Source organism: Thalassophryne amazonica, chromosome 18, assembly GCF_902500255.1.
Source record: "Thalassophryne amazonica chromosome 18, fThaAma1.1, whole genome shotgun sequence".
Lineage (NCBI taxonomy): Eukaryota > Metazoa > Chordata > Actinopteri > Batrachoidiformes > Batrachoididae > Thalassophryne > Thalassophryne amazonica.
In genome coordinates this window covers 1830786-1846973 of record NC_047120.1, presented here as the reverse complement: position 1 = coordinate 1846973, position 16188 = coordinate 1830786, and the positions used below count along the sequence as shown (strand labels likewise).

At 47.4% G+C, this 16188-nt stretch overlaps 1 protein-coding gene across 1 annotated transcript in view; it reads right to left on the bottom strand.

The window, feature by feature from the left end:
• The window catches only part of LOC117530232 (putative mediator of RNA polymerase II transcription subunit 26), a 792446-nt gene that overhangs the window by 279971 nt on the left and 496287 nt on the right, over positions 1 to 16188 (bottom strand). The gene's annotated exons all lie outside the window — the stretch shown is intronic.

Genomic DNA, 16188 nt, shown 5'->3' with positions numbered 1-16188 from the left:
ATATAAAAAAATTGATTGAATTTAATTGAATTGAATTTATAGGTGTATGTAAGCCCTTAACATTCCAAGTACACAATTTAAGCCCTGACATAAAACCAGTTAAAGTGCAGAATAGTGAAGCATGAGTCAGTCATCAAAGTTTGGAGCATTGCAATAATGAACACCGGGCCAAAAAGACACAGATTGAACATTTAGAACAGAAAACGGTGTACTCAGGGTACACACTGTTAACCATAGAACAAACCGCTGTCCTCCTCCCGAACACAGAGGAAATCGAGCGAGTAGGACCTCTAGCGGTAAAAAGAAACATCAGTCCGCGAACACCGGTCCGCTGGAGGGCGTGTCTGTCTTTCTCTACATAGTTATTTGCAGATGTACAGCTCCGTTCTTATTAAAAGTTCTCATCAGCCTTTTACCGATTCACTTACAAGTAGATGATAGTCTGAGATGTTCTATGCTGTGCTGAGCAGTTTAAGGGTCACTCGTCATCAAGAACACCTCCATGCTCCATTGAGCGCTCAGCCTCAGCGGGGTTATTAAACACTTGGCTCGAACCACGGTACGTCACCTTCAGTTTGGCCGGGTAGATCAGCCTGTATTCTGCACCAACAGCCTGGAGACTCTTCTTCAATGTGTTGTATCCTTTCCGTTTGCGGACCAAAGCCACCAAAAAATCCTGAAAAAACATAACCACAGAGTCTCCATGTTTAACCACATGATTCTTCCTTGCGAGTTCCCGGGAAGCATCCATCACGCGTTGTTTGTCCTGGAAGTTCTGAAAACGAGCAACTACTGGTCTCGGTCTCTGTTTAGGTGAGGATTTCGGACTGAGCGCGCGGTGTGCACTCTCCAGTTTGATACGTCCATTCTTCGTTTTAATTTGCAGCACTTCGGGGAGCCAGCGCTCGAAAAAGCGCTTCAGGTCCGTGACTTCCACATCCTCAGGCACTCCCAGAATACGGACATTCATTCTGCATCCCCTGTTCTCCAGTTCATCCACACACACAGTTAGCCTCTTTTCGTGGCTGTCCAACGTGTCACCGAGTTTTTTAACAGCTCTAATACTGGTGCAAGTTTCTCATCAACAACTTTAGTGATGCTTACTGTCACTCCGCGTACCTCACGCACTACTGCGTGCTGGGTAATCGGGAGAGTCGGAAGTTTTCCCGGTGGGCTGGTCCAACCTGGGGCCGTTGTGAGGGGGTGTTAATATATATACATATACATACAGTATACATATATATATACATATATATACATACAATTTTGTTCTAACCTTCTCCACACTTGTTCTGTATTTTTGGAGTCCCTCACACAAACTTGGATTTTGAGTTGTCTTTTTGTTGTTTCCTTCCTCACTCCTTTGTTACACTTTTGCCTCACCTATACATATTAAAGCACCTTGGAACTTTTGAACTTCACCATGGTTGTCCTGCATCTTTGTGGTTCGAGTTGGCTGATTTTTGGTATTCAGTCATAACAGAATGGCCCAACCAAAGAAGAACCCCACAGGCAACATACATGATTTTGTGGCCTTTAAGAGTTTTGGTGAAAATTTCCATTTGTTTCAACTTCTTTCACTGCTGCAATAATCCCACCAAAATAAGGCTTTTTAAAACCAATCCTGGGACATATTGGATACTCATAAATGGGCATTTTATATCTTCCCAGAGTTTGATGCTCTGGAACAGGGGTGGCCAAGTTCAGTCCTCGAGAGCCACACTCCTGACACTCTTAGTTGTCTCCCTGCTCCAACACACCTGAATCCAATGAAAGGCTCTGCTCCAACACACCTGAATCCAATGAAAGGCTCATTAAAAGTCTGCTAACGAATCTTTCATTGGATTCAGGTGTGTTGGAGCAGAGCCTTTCATTGGATTCAGGTGTGTTGGAGCAGGGAGACAACTAAGAGTGTCAGGAGTGTGGCTCTCGAGGACCGAACTTGGCCACCCCTGCTCTGGAAGATGAATCAAACCACACCCCGGATTGGGCACGTGACCCTGTGGGATTTTTTTGTTTATAGCTGGTGATTTTGACCGTCAGAACCTCGACATGGAGAACGGTAGCCACAGCTACACACTGTTTGGTCCAAACTGTTGTATGGCTGGGGGGGCCTGGCTGCTGGTTTGTTTGCCTTTTGTGTTTCCTCCCAGGTGGCGTGCATTTGGGACTGAGTGGCTGTGTTGCTGAGGCTGTCAGGACCTCACCCTGATCACCTGCGACTCGTCAGGACTCACAGCTGAGGTGCATCTGGAGGGATTGGAGTATGTTGGCATTTAAGACTGAAGTGCACAGTGTGCATTTGCCAGAGACTCGACCTTGTGACCAGACGGGTGAGATCGTCGTCTTGGAAGCCATCTCATCAGCAGCGGATGCTGAGAATGTCCAGGTTTGATGCACGGTCTGTGAAAGAGGAGAGGGTGAGGTCTCACGCTCGTCAGCACACTTCCTGAGGTACGTTGGATTTTGTGACTAACAGTTATACAGTCAGTAAATGTGGTGTCCCTCACACCTTATTGTATTGAGCTGTATGTTAGTCATGTATCAGCTTCCACTGCGGTGGTGATTTGTGAACGAGATGTTCCATGCCTGCAGGTTGGAAGCTGATCAGTAATCAAGCCAGGAAGTGTTTGCTGTTTGTACACCTTTAAGTGTTCTGTGTGTAGAGTGTGGACTCACATAATGGTTCCTTCTTTCACAGACTCGGTTGTTGCGGCCACCTGGGGGGTGTCGGCGGGGTCCTTGGGTCCGAAACAGCTTCTGGCTCCGGACCATTAGCGCTGCTGGGAGCGCACCACGCCAGACCGCACCTTTTATTATTATTATGATCACTGTTATGTATTAAATTCAGTTAGCCTTTGTACCGTGCTCTGCTTATTTCATACTGGGTCCTTCAAACGCTGGTCGGTTCTCCGAGCTGCGTCCGACACATAACACAAACAATGACATTTTGTTCTCCCGTCCTTCCTCTACATCTACTCCTGTGATTAATGAACTTGCAACCACCGCTGCTTTGATCGATCTCGCATTTTTACAGCCACTCAGTCTCCAACCAGGAAGTCCTGTCTCTGGATCAGACTTCCTGCTCACTCACACATCCACTTTAAAGAACTATTGACTCAGCTCCAATCGTCTCCTGTGTCCTCAGATCCAGTTGCTGTTTCATCTTTTCTTTTTCCACTTCAGTGCAATTTTTAACCTTTAAAAGTCTGTCTTTCCACAGCCATCTGCACTTTCGTCTGGTTCCACCTTCTCAGTGTCAGATCCTCCACTGACGGAGCAGCCAGAATGACAAACACCTCCACGGCTCCCCGCTCGTCTCTCCAGTGATACAATGTGTTTCTTTGTTTACATTTGACGTATGTTTCATGAGAAGAGGAACATATGGTCAACGAAGAGGACCCAAAGTTGTTTTTTTTTTGTGGGCATTTCCAGTTCCAAAGTAATGTGATTTCCAAAACAATAAAATAATTTTGAAGGTGTAACACAAGATGCATGTTTAGTTCATTATTGTGCACTTGACACCTGTCTTATTTTTCCATATTCCTCCTTCATCTGAGTCTTTTTCTCCCAACAAGTATGACAGCTTTTTTTTTTTTTTTTTTTATCTTTTCATTTGATATTGTTTAGTGTGGGTGTTGTGTGTTGGGGGGTTTGGCTGGACATGTTGGTGTTGTTTTCTTTTCTTTGCTCTCCAGGTGGTGTGCAAACTGGGTTTTTTTCTGTGGAGAAGGTGCTGGCAGAAGAGTCCACCCTCATTAGAACTATTGGCTGCACCTGTGGAGGATGTTCACGTGCAAACTTAAAGACTTTCAGCTGAAGCAGATAATGAGATCGCGTTCTGCATTTAAGCCATGAGTGATTCGAGCAGAATTGCCGGGAACTCGACCTTGTGATGTTCGTTTGTGAGACGCGGAGGACCGCGCTAGGGTTTGACACATCGGGTTTAACATCACAAGGTCGAGTTCCCGGCAATTCTGCTTCTCCGTGTCACTTCAGCCCCCGATAATCAATGCATGGACGAAGACCGCCATCTTTTTTTCCCACGAAAAAGAAACCCGCTCCCATCGGAGAGGTGGAGTTACGGATCAGCCCGGCAGCTAAGGAGTCCCGGATGTAGGTCTCCATCGATTCGCGCTCAGGTCGGGAGAGGTTGTACAGCCTGCTGGACGGGAACTCCACGCCTGGCAACAAATCGATGGCACAATCATATGGACGGTGCGGGGGAAGAGTGAGTGCCCGATCCTTGCTAAAAACGTCAGCAAGATCGTGGTACTCAACCGGCACCGCCGACAGATTGGGGATACTTGGACCTGCTCCTTCGCCTGGGAACCGGGAGGAACCGAGGATCCCAAACACCTGCGATGGCAGGTTTCGCTCCACTGTACCACCACCCCGGACGGCCAATCAATCCGGGGATTGTGTTTCAACATCCAGGGCAACCCCAGAATCACACGGGAGGTAGAAGGAGTCACAAAAAACTCAATCTCCTCCCTATGATTCCCTGACACTACCAGCGTTACTGGTGGTGTCTTGTGTGTGAGTAAAGGGAGTAGGGTACCATCTAGTGCTCGCACCTGCAATGGTGTAGGTAGCGCCACCAGAGGGAGCCCTACCTCCCTGGCCCATCTGCTGTCTAACAGATTCCCTTCTGACCCTGTGTCTACCAGTGCTGGGGCCTGAAGGGTTAAATCCCCACTAAGGATTGTAACTGGGAGTCGTGCGGCAATATGTGTGTGTCCCACATGAAGTTTTTGGCCCACCCTAAGCCCAGTCTCTAGGGGCGGGCGTTGGTGTTTAACTGTTCAGGGCAATCGCTCAATTGATGCTCCATTGAGCCACAAACAAAACACGCCCCGCGTGGAAACCTCCTCTGTCTATTAGGTGGTCTAAATGTGGCCCTGCTCGTGTCCATAGCTTCGTCAGCAGGGGGAGCTGTCGCCCCACGGGACGTAGAGGCCAGGGAGCGTGGGAAGGGCGGACCCTTCTCGGACCCGGAAGGAAGAGGGACGGTGCGCACCTGGCCACGTCCTTCGTCTCGTTCCCGACGGCGTTCCTCCAACCGATTGTCTAACCGTATAACGAGATCAATAAGCCCATCTAATTCCCGCGGTTCATCCTTGGCCACTAGGTGCTCCTTTAGGACTGACGACAGTCCGTTTACAAAGGCGGCGCGGAGCGTTATTCCAGCCGGACCTCGCAGCCGCGATGCGGAAGTCGACTGCATAAGCAGCTGCGCTTCGGCGCCCCTGTCTCATCGACAGCAGCACAGTTGAAGCGGTCTCTCCTCTGTTAGGGTGATCAAACACAGTTCTGAACTCCCTCACAAACCCAGTGTACGTGTGAAGGAGCCGTGAATTTTGCTCCCAAAGCGCTGTAGCCCAAGCGCGTGCCTCTCCCCGAAGCAGAGTGATCACATAAGCTATTTTGCTTGCGTCTGACGCGTACATGACGGGACGTTGTGCGAAGACGAGCGAACACTGCATAAGAAAGTCCGCGCACGTCTCCACACAACCTCTGTACGGCTCAGGAGGGCTTATGTATGCTTCAGGGGATGGTGGGAGGGGTTGTTGGACCACCACTGGAACATTAATATCTAGCACAGGATCGACAGGAGGAGGAGCTGCAGCAGCGCCCTGAGCGCTCGCCGCCACTTGCGCGGAGAGAGCCTCCACCCTGCAGTTCAGGAGGATGTTTTGCTCGGCTATTTGATCCATTCGAGCCGTAAAGGCGGTGAGAATATGCTGTAGCTCACCAATCACGCCTCCTGCAGATGCCTGCGCTCCCTGCTCTCCCATTGGTTGTTCAACAACCTGGTGACGCCCCTCGGAGTCCATGACGCTGGCCGAGATATCCTGTTGGGAAAGTGTAGTGACACGGACCCACAACAGGGGGCGTAAATGAACGGACAATGGAAGGAGTCAAATTATAACACTTTACTGGTGTGAATGTCACAACCAAACACAGCAGAATCAGAATGTGCAACAGTCAATTAATAAAAGGTGTCGTGTGGGCAGGCTCGACGATAGGAGACGCCCGTCTGGAAACGAACCGGAACCACATGATTTCCACCGCCACCTGAACCCGAGGAATACTGGAGCCGCCAAGTCCCGGAGTCCCCAGGTGGCCACCTTCCCGGCGTGTCGGATCTGGTACTGCTGGCAGAAAGCAAAAGACAGTCAAAGGGTGGGTGTGTGAACACCCAGTAACAATGGTGGGAATGCCACCTCCACCTCTCTCTCAGCGCGTTGCAGCGGTCTCAGCTGAAAAGGAGCGCCGTCTTGCACAGCCTCCTCAAAAACGACCGGTTCTCCTGCAAACACTCACAATAATAGATTTATCGATCTCACAAAAGGGGCTGAGAGTATTACCTCCAGATGAAGATGATATCTCGGCAGTTTGGTGGAGGTGTCTTCCTGCTTTTATACCAGATATGTTGATTAGTGACAGCTGTCACGGATGATGGGTGACAGCTGTCACCACGGCTTGTTCCTGAGGCGGCAGCGCCCTCTCGTGCATGAAGCCCACACTTCAGGCAGGGCGCCTTCTGGTGGTGGGCCAGCAGTACCTCCTCTTCTGGCAGCCCACACAACATCCCCATATATAATGATTAGTTCCCCCCAAAGAAATTTTTAATGGAACAGCCCTCAGATATTGGCTGTATTTGTTAATTTGGTGTAATTGTAAGGATACACCATTATTTACATCCCCGTGGTGTAAATAAGAACACGATGGGGCATTATTCACACCACTGTGTGTGTGTGTATATATATATGAGGTTGGCCTTGTCTTATTCACACCAGGATTATAAAATCAAACCTTCACTGTGTCTTGTGATAGAATCACTATGAAAACTGCATTTCTTGCACCTCAGCAACCAATGTGGCGTCTACTCCTCTTTATAATGTCTATCTTCGTCTACCATCAGTTGATGTTTTTCTTCCAGCCCTTCAATGAGAAACAAAAAAATTAGATCTTTATTCCAGAAAAACATTGCTACTATTCCTTATGTTATTCATTATTGGAAGCAGTTTGTGCCTGATATTAACTGGACTACTGTATGGATTTTATCTCATAAATACTTTATTACAAACAAATTTTGAGTTGTGTGTTTCAAACTTCTCCACAGATGCTACTCTGCAAAAAAGTCTCTTCACAAGCACATGGACTGCAGCCGCTCTTTTTTTCTCAGACCAATGAAACTGTCGTCCATCTCTTTTGGACATGCCCTCTAACTGTTGCATTTTGGAAAGATGTCATTCTAACGTACTCTGTGGTATCTATAATGTATGTAACTCTAAAAAGAAAGAATCTTATAAATTTGTTAATTATATGTGCTAAATTTCATATTCATAAATGTAAATTTTCAGGAAAAAAAAGCCCCTGTTCAAACTCTACTTGCTTGAATTACATTACAAAGTCTCAATTCAGTCATCATCAAACCCTAAAGCTGTGAAGACTCTTGATAATCTAAATTATTTTAAGTGCTGACAGATTATCTATTTTATATTTATTTATTTTATGTTTTTCTTTATTCATGTTTTGACCCCTGGCACACCTTTGTACTTTGTGTAATTGTTAAACTTTAATAATAAAAAAAAAAAGAAGAGTGCAGCCGTAAACGAACAGCCTCCGGCTCTGCAGACACATACTGTTGGTAAAATGAGCAACCTGCCTCATTCTCCGTTCAAATCCCCACCTGACTGGAAAATCACTAAGGATCCTTGGGCAAGGTCTTTAATCCCCTATTGCTCCCGGTGTGTAGTGAGCACCTTGTATGGCAGCACCCTGACATCGGGGTGAATGTGAGGCATAATTGTAAAGCGCTTTGAGCATCTGATGCAGATGGAAAAGTGCAATATACAGTGAGGAAAATGAGTATTTGAACACCCTGCGATTGTGCAAGTTCTCCCGCTTAGAAATCATGGAGGGGTCTGAAATTTTCATCTTAGGTGCATGTCCACTGTGAGAGACATAATCTAAAAAAAAAAAAATCCAGAAATCACAATGTATGATTTTTTAAATAATTTATTTGTATGTTACTGCTGCAAATAAGTATTTGAACACCTACCAACCAGCAAGAATTCTGGCCCTCACAGACCTGTTAATTTTTACTTTAACTGAGCACAGCTGACATTTTCCGTTTGGCATACTAATGCATTTTTGGTCAAGGATAACAGAGCTGTTAATTTTTCTTTAAGAAGCCCTCTTATTCTGCACTATTTACCTGTATTAACTGCACCTGTTTGAACTTGTTACCTGTGTAAAAGACACCTGTTGACACACTCAATAAATCACACTTCAACCTGTCCACCATAGCCAAGACCAAAGAGCTGTCTAAGGACACCAGGGACAAAACTGTAGACCTGCACAAGGCTGGGATGGACTACAGGACAACAGGCAAGCAGCTTGGTAGAAGACAACAACTGTTATGATTATTTATTAGAAAGTGGAAGAAACACAAGATGACTGGCAATCTCCCTCGGTCTGGGACTCAATGCAAGACCTCACTTTGTGGGGTAAGGATGATTCTGAGAAAGCTCAGAACTACACAGGAGGACCTGGTCAATGACCTGAAGAGAGCTGGGACCACAGTCACGAAGATTACATTAGTAACATGATGCTGTCATGGTTTAAAATCCTGCAGGGCAGCAAGGTCCCCCTGCTCAAGCCAGCACATGTTCAGGCCCGTTTGAAGTTCACCAGTGACCATCTGGATGATCCAGAGGAGGCATGGGAGAAGGTGATGTGGTCAGATGAGACCAGAATAGAGCTTTTTGGAATCAACTCCACTTACCATGTTTAGAGGATGAGAACAACCCCAAGAAAACCATTCCAACCGTGAAGCATGGGGGTGGAAACATCATACTCTGGGGGTGCTCTTCTGCAAAGGGGACAGGACGACTGCACCGTATTGAAGGGAGGATGGTTGGGGTCATGTATTGCAAGATTTTGGCAAACAATGTCCTTCCCTCAGTAAGAGCATTGAAGATGGTCCATGGCTGGGTCTTCCAGCATGACAATGACCCCAAACACACAGCCAGGGCAACTAAGGAGGGGCTCCGTAAGAAGCATTTCAAGGTCCTGGAGTGGCCTGGCCAGTCTCCAGACCTGAACTCAATAGAAAACCTTTGGAGGGAGCTGAAACTCCAAACCTGAAAGATTTGGAGAAGATCTGTATGGAGGAGCATCTCACTTTTCAGTGAGATGCTGAGCTCTCCACGCGTCTGCATAATCCATGTCCTCACAAAATGCATTAACTATCTTGGCATGTGAGGAAAGTGAGGGTCCACCAGGTGGAGATTTATCTATAACAGGGTTAAGATGGCAGTTAAGATCACCTCCTATAATAATATGTTTAGTGCCGAGATGAATTATTTCAGAAAATGCAGAGGATAGAAGATGTGTTGGGTAACCAGGTGGATTGTAGATGTTCAATATTGAAATTTCTTCTCCAGAAAGAGTTCCCTTTAAAAGTACATAACAGCCTGAATTATCTTTTATACAGTCCAGACATTTGAAAGGAAGATCTTTTTGTATCAAAATAGCTACACCACGGCTCCTTGGTGTAAAAGTTGAGAAAAAGACCTGATTAAACCCCCCCCCCCCCCCCCCCCCCGTTGAAGTTTTAAGTATTCACTGTCATTTAAATGTGTTTCCTGCAGTAATACTACTTGCACCCCTCCGTTTTAAGATAGTTCAGAACCTTTTTACACTTTATAGCACTATATAAAAAAATTGATTGAATTTAATTGAATTGAATTTATAGGTGTATGTAAGCCCTTAACATTCCAAGTACACAATTTAAGCCCTGACATAAAACCAGTTAAAGTGCAGAATAGTGAAGCATGAGTCAGTCATCAAAGTTTGGAGCATTGCAATAATGAACACCGGGCCAAAAAGACACAGATTGAACATTTAGAACAGAAAACGGTGTACTCAGGGTACACACTGTTAACCATAGAACAAACCGCTGTCCTCCTCCCGAACACAGAGGAAATCGAGCGAGTAGGACCTCTAGCGGTAAAAAGAAACATCAGTCCGCGAACACCGGTCCGCTGGAGGGCGTGTCTGTCTTTCTCTACATAGTTATTTGCAGATGTACAGCTCCGTTCTTATTAAAAGTTCTCATCAGCCTTTTACCGATTCACTTACAAGTAGATGATAGTCTGAGATGTTCTATGCTGTGCTGAGCAGTTTAAGGGTCACTCGTCATCAAGAACACCTCCATGCTCCATTGAGCGCTCAGCCTCAGCGGGGTTATTAAACACTTGGCTCGAACCACGGTACGTCACCTTCAGTTTGGCCGGGTAGATCAGCCTGTATTCTGCACCAACAGCCTGGAGACTCTTCTTCAATGTGTTGTATCCTTTCCGTTTGCGGACCAAAGCCACCAAAAAATCCTGAAAAAACATAACCACAGAGTCTCCATGTTTAACCACATGATTCTTCCTTGCGAGTTCCCGGGAAGCATCCATCACGCGTTGTTTGTCCTGGAAGTTCTGAAAACGAGCAACTACTGGTCTCGGTCTCTGTTTAGGTGAGGATTTCGGACTGAGCGCGCGGTGTGCACTCTCCAGTTTGATACGTCCATTCTTCGTTTTAATTTGCAGCACTTCGGGGAGCCAGCGCTCGAAAAAGCGCTTCAGGTCCGTGACTTCCACATCCTCAGGCACTCCCAGAATACGGACATTCATTCTGCATCCCCTGTTCTCCAGTTCATCCACACACACAGTTAGCCTCTTTTCGTGGCTGTCCAACGTGTCACCGAGTTTTTTTAACAGCTCTAATACTGGTGCAAGTTTCTCATCAACAACTTTAGTGATGCTTACTGTCACTCCGCGTACCTCACGCACTACTGCGTGCTGGGTAATCGGGAGAGTCGGAAGTTTTCCCGGTGGGCTGGTCCAACCTGGGGCCGTTGTGAGGGGGTGTTAATATATATACATATACATACAGTATACATATATATATACATATATATACATACAATTTTGTTCTAACCTTCTCCACACTTGTTCTGTATTTTTGGAGTCCCTCACACAAACTTGGATTTTGAGTTGTCTTTTTGTTGTTTCCTTCCTCACTCCTTTGTTACACTTTTGCCTCACCTATACATATTAAAGCACCTTGGAACTTTTGAACTTCACCATGGTTGTCCTGCATCTTTGTGGTTCGAGTTGGCTGATTTTTGGTATTCAGTCATAACAGAATGGCCCAACCAAAGAAGAACCCCACAGGCAACATACATGATTTTGTGGCCTTTAAGAGTTTTGGTGAAAATTTCCATTTGTTTCAACTTCTTTCACTGCTGCAATAATCCCACCAAAATAAGGCTTTTTAAAACCAATCCTGGGACATATTGGATACTCATAAATGGGCATTTTATATCTTCCCAGAGTTTGATGCTCTGGAACAGGGGTGGCCAAGTTCAGTCCTCGAGAGCCACACTCCTGACACTCTTAGTTGTCTCCCTGCTCCAACACACCTGAATCCAATGAAAGGCTCTGCTCCAACACACCTGAATCCAATGAAAGGCTCATTAAAAGTCTGCTAACGAATCTTTCATTGGATTCAGGTGTGTTGGAGCAGAGCCTTTCATTGGATTCAGGTGTGTTGGAGCAGGGAGACAACTAAGAGTGTCAGGAGTGTGGCTCTCGAGGACCGAACTTGGCCACCCCTGCTCTGGAAGATGAATCAAACCACACCCCGGATTGGGCACGTGACCCTGTGGGATTTTTTTGTTTATAGCTGGTGATTTTGACCGTCAGAACCTCGACATGGAGAACGGTAGCCACAGCTACACACTGTTTGGTCCAAACTGTTGTATGGCTGGGGGGGCCTGGCTGCTGGTTTGTTTGCCTTTTGTGTTTCCTCCCAGGTGGCGTGCATTTGGGACTGAGTGGCTGTGTTGCTGAGGCTGTCAGGACCTCACCCTGATCACCTGCGACTCGTCAGGACTCACAGCTGAGGTGCATCTGGAGGGATTGGAGTATGTTGGCATTTAAGACTGAAGTGCACAGTGTGCATTTGCCAGAGACTCGACCTTGTGACCAGACGGGTGAGATCGTCGTCTTGGAAGCCATCTCATCAGCAGCGGATGCTGAGAATGTCCAGGTTTGATGCACGGTCTGTGAAAGAGGAGAGGGTGAGGTCTCACGCTCGTCAGCACACTTCCTGAGGTACGTTGGATTTTGTGACTAACAGTTATACAGTCAGTAAATGTGGTGTCCCTCACACCTTATTGTATTGAGCTGTATGTTAGTCATGTATCAGCTTCCACTGCGGTGGTGATTTGTGAACGAGATGTTCCATGCCTGCAGGTTGGAAGCTGATCAGTAATCAAGCCAGGAAGTGTTTGCTGTTTGTACACCTTTAAGTGTTCTGTGTGTAGAGTGTGGACTCACATAATGGTTCCTTCTTTCACAGACTCGGTTGTTGCGGCCACCTGGGGGGTGTCGGCGGGGTCCTTGGGTCCGAAACAGCTTCTGGCTCCGGACCATTAGCGCTGCTGGGAGCGCACCACGCCAGACCGCACCTTTTATTATTATTATGATCACTGTTATGTATTAAATTCAGTTAGCCTTTGTACCGTGCTCTGCTTATTTCATACTGGGTCCTTCAAACGCTGGTCGGTTCTCCGAGCTGCGTCCGACACATAACAGTAGTCTCTGGCCAAACATCACGGACCCAGCGGTAGCAGAGACGGTAACGCGCCGGGAAGGCGGCAGCAGACGTTCAGTGGTTATCCGGATCAGTTGCGGGGCTCTCCGTCCGGAAGGTGCGTGTTTGAGAACCCATTACTGGATAGTAATTTGTGCTCTCTTGCAGCCGTGTCCTGTGTTTGTGCCTTATCCGTGGGTCGTGGTGGAGTGTGACTGGCGACAGCTTCGCGTCACACTCCGACCGGATAAGAGGTTTAAACGGGAGCTGCAAGAGTGCGTTTGTAATGGGTTCACGCGCACGGCGGAGCTCTGTTAGCACGGGTCGCTGGGCTTCCTGTGCTACAGTCGTAGCCCCGTTTCCCCGGATAAAAGGTAACTACTGCGTCTGTTGTTTCAGCTCCGGCGTTATTTAGTTGAGCACATTTTGGTTGTGTTGCACACAGCTGCGCACGAAGATGCAGTTCGTTTGTTTTTTGTCACCAAAGGGGGTTTTTCATTTTTTAGCACTCTGGTTCCCCCTTGTGGTGACTGAATCACGGTACCGTCAAGCTCTTGAGTAGGAACAGGTGTGTTCCATGTGGTTGAGCTTGACGGTATAACTCACTGATTTGTTTTGTGTTGGTTCATTTTGTGTGGGTGTTTTTTGAGTGGGTTTTTGTGTGGGCTTTTGTTTTTTTTGTTGTCCACTGTTTGTCTGGGGGTGTGATCCTGCGGCCTTTGTTACACAAAAAAAACAAAAAAAGAAAGACGGGGACCCAAACAACTGTGTGTTGGTCTGTTTTTTTTTTCTTTTGTTTCTTTTTGTTTCCCCCCTCCCCGGGGTTAGGTGGAACGGTCCCCTGGGGGGTGATGGGGTGGTATTTGGGTTGTTTTTTCTCTTTGTTTTTTGTTATGCCCTCTCTTCTCCTCTGACTCCAGCCGGGGGTGCCGTAGTGTCGGCATTGCTGGAGGGGTGCAGTTAGGTTGTACTGGGCGTTTCCCAGGTGGCCTCTGCACCCGGGAGGGGGGGGGGTTGGGGTTTTTGTTTTGTTTTTCCTCCCCCAGTTTCCACCCTCAGGGTTTGACTGTGGTGTCCTCTGGGGGGGAAAAGGCGTTGGGTCCATCTAGCCGTGTGCGGCCGGGGCTGGGTCCATTGGTCGTGTGGGGAGGCGTCTCCTGGGGTTGACGAGTGGTCCTCTGGGGGGCGCTGGTAGTCCCCGTGGGTGACGGTGGATCCCAGAGGGACCTCGGCCGTGGTTATTACTCCTGGAGCTGGCGGGTGGCCCTCTGGGGGGTGTTGGTCCCTGCGTGTCGTTTGGGGGGGAGGAGGGGGGGGTCTTTTGGCATTTTTGTTTGTGTGTTTACATGTGGGTTGTTTTTCTTTTCTCCCCTTCCCTGGGGTTTGATGGGACGGTCCCCTGGGGAGGGGGGGGGGGGGGATGTTTTGGTTGTTTTGTTTTTGACTAATCACACGTTTGGTTAAAGGCTGACCGCACAGGTGTAGGAACTCCTGGCCACACCTGTGCTAAGACTGTCAGAAACAAAGGCAAAGATGCAGCCAGTTCAACCAGTCTGTTGGAGGACTAACGCGGACGTGGTTTCCAGCCATGGTCCCTGGAGGGGGGTGTTTCTCCTGGGCCAGGTGTGTGTGGTCGCCGGGAGGCTTCCCGTGAGGGTGGGGTACTGTTGTATGGCTGGGGGGGCCTGGCTGCTGGTTTGTTTGCCTTTTGTGTTTCCTCCCAGGTGGCGTGCATTTGGGACTGAGTGGCTGTGTTGCTGAGGCTGTTAGGACTTCACCCTGATCACCTGCGACTCGTCAGGACTCACAGCTGAGGTGCATCTGGAGGGATTGGAGTATGTTGGCATTTAAGACTGAAGTGCACAGTGTGCATTTGCCAGAGACTCGACCTTGTGACCAGACGGGTGAGATCGTCGTCTTGGAAGCCATCTCATCAGCAGCGGACGCTGAGAATGTCCAGGTTTGATGCACGGTCTGTGAAAGAGGAGAGGGTGAGGTCTCACGCTCGTCAGCACACTTCCTGAGGTACGTTGGATTTTGTGACTAACAGTTATACAGTCAGTAAATGTGGTGTCCCTCACACCTTATTGTATTGAGCTGTATGTTAGTCATGTATCAGCTTCCACTGCGGTGGTGATTTGTGAACGGGATGTTCCATGCCTGCAGGTTGGAAGCTGATCAGTAATCAAGCCAGGAAGTGTTTGCTGTTTGTACACCTTTAAGTGTTCTGTGTGTAGAGTGTGGACTCACATAATGGTTCCTTCTTTCACAGACTCGGTTGTTGCGGCCACCTGGGGGGTGTCGGCGGGGTCCTTGGGTCCGAAACAGCTTCTGGCTCCGGACCATTAGCGCTGCTGGGAGCGCACCACGCCAGACCGCACCTTTTATTATTATTATGATCACTGTTATGTATTAAATTCAGTTAGCCTTTGTACCGTGCTCTGCTTATTTCATACTGGGTCCTTCAAACGCTGGTCGGTTCTCCGAGCTGCGTCCGACACATAACACAAACAATGACATTTTGTTCTCCCGTCCTTCCTCTACATCTACTCCTGTGATTAATGAACTTGCAACCACCGCTGCTTTGATCGATCTCGCATTTTTACAGCCACTCAGTCTCCAACCAGGAAGTCCTGTCTCTGGATCAGACTTCCTGCTCACTCACACATCCACTTTAAAGAACTATTGACTCAGCTCCAATCGTCTCCTGTGTCCTCAGATCCAGTTGCTGTTTCATCTTTTCTTTTTCCACTTCAGTGCAATTTTTAACCTTTAAAAGTCTGTCTTTCCACAGCCATCTGCACTTTCGTCTGGTTCCACCTTCTCAGTGTCAGATCCTCCACTGACGGAGCAGCCAGAATGACAAACACCTCCACGGCTCCCCGCTCGTCTCTCCAGTGATACAATGTGTTTCTTTGTTTACATTTGACGTATGTTTCATGAGAAGAGGAACATATGGTCAACGAAGAGGACCCAAAGTTGTTTTTTTTTGTGGGCATTTCCAGTTCCAAAGTAATGTGATTTCCAAAACAATAAAATAATTTTGAAGGTGTAACACAAGATGCATGTTTAGTTCATTATTGTGCACTTGACACCTGTCTTATTTTTCCATATTCCTCCTTCATCTGAGTCTTTTTCTCCCAACAAGTATGACAGCTTTTTTTTTTTTTTTTTTTAATCTTTTCATTTGATATTGTTTAGTGTGGGTGTTGTGTGTTGGGGGGTTTGGCTGGACATGTTGGTGTTGTTTTCTTTTCTTTGCTCTCCAGGTGGTGTGCAAACTGGGTTTTTTTTCTGTGGAGAAGGTGCTGGCAGAAGAGTCCACCCTCATTAGAACTATTGGCTGCACCTGTGGAGGATGTTCACGTGCAAACTTAAAGACTTTCAGCTGAAGCAGATAATGAGATCGCGTTCTGCATTTAAGCCATGAGTGATTCGAGCAGAATTGCCGGGAACTCGACCTTGTGATGTTCGTTTGTGAGACGCGGAGGACCGCGCTAGGGTTTGACACATCGGGTTTAACAT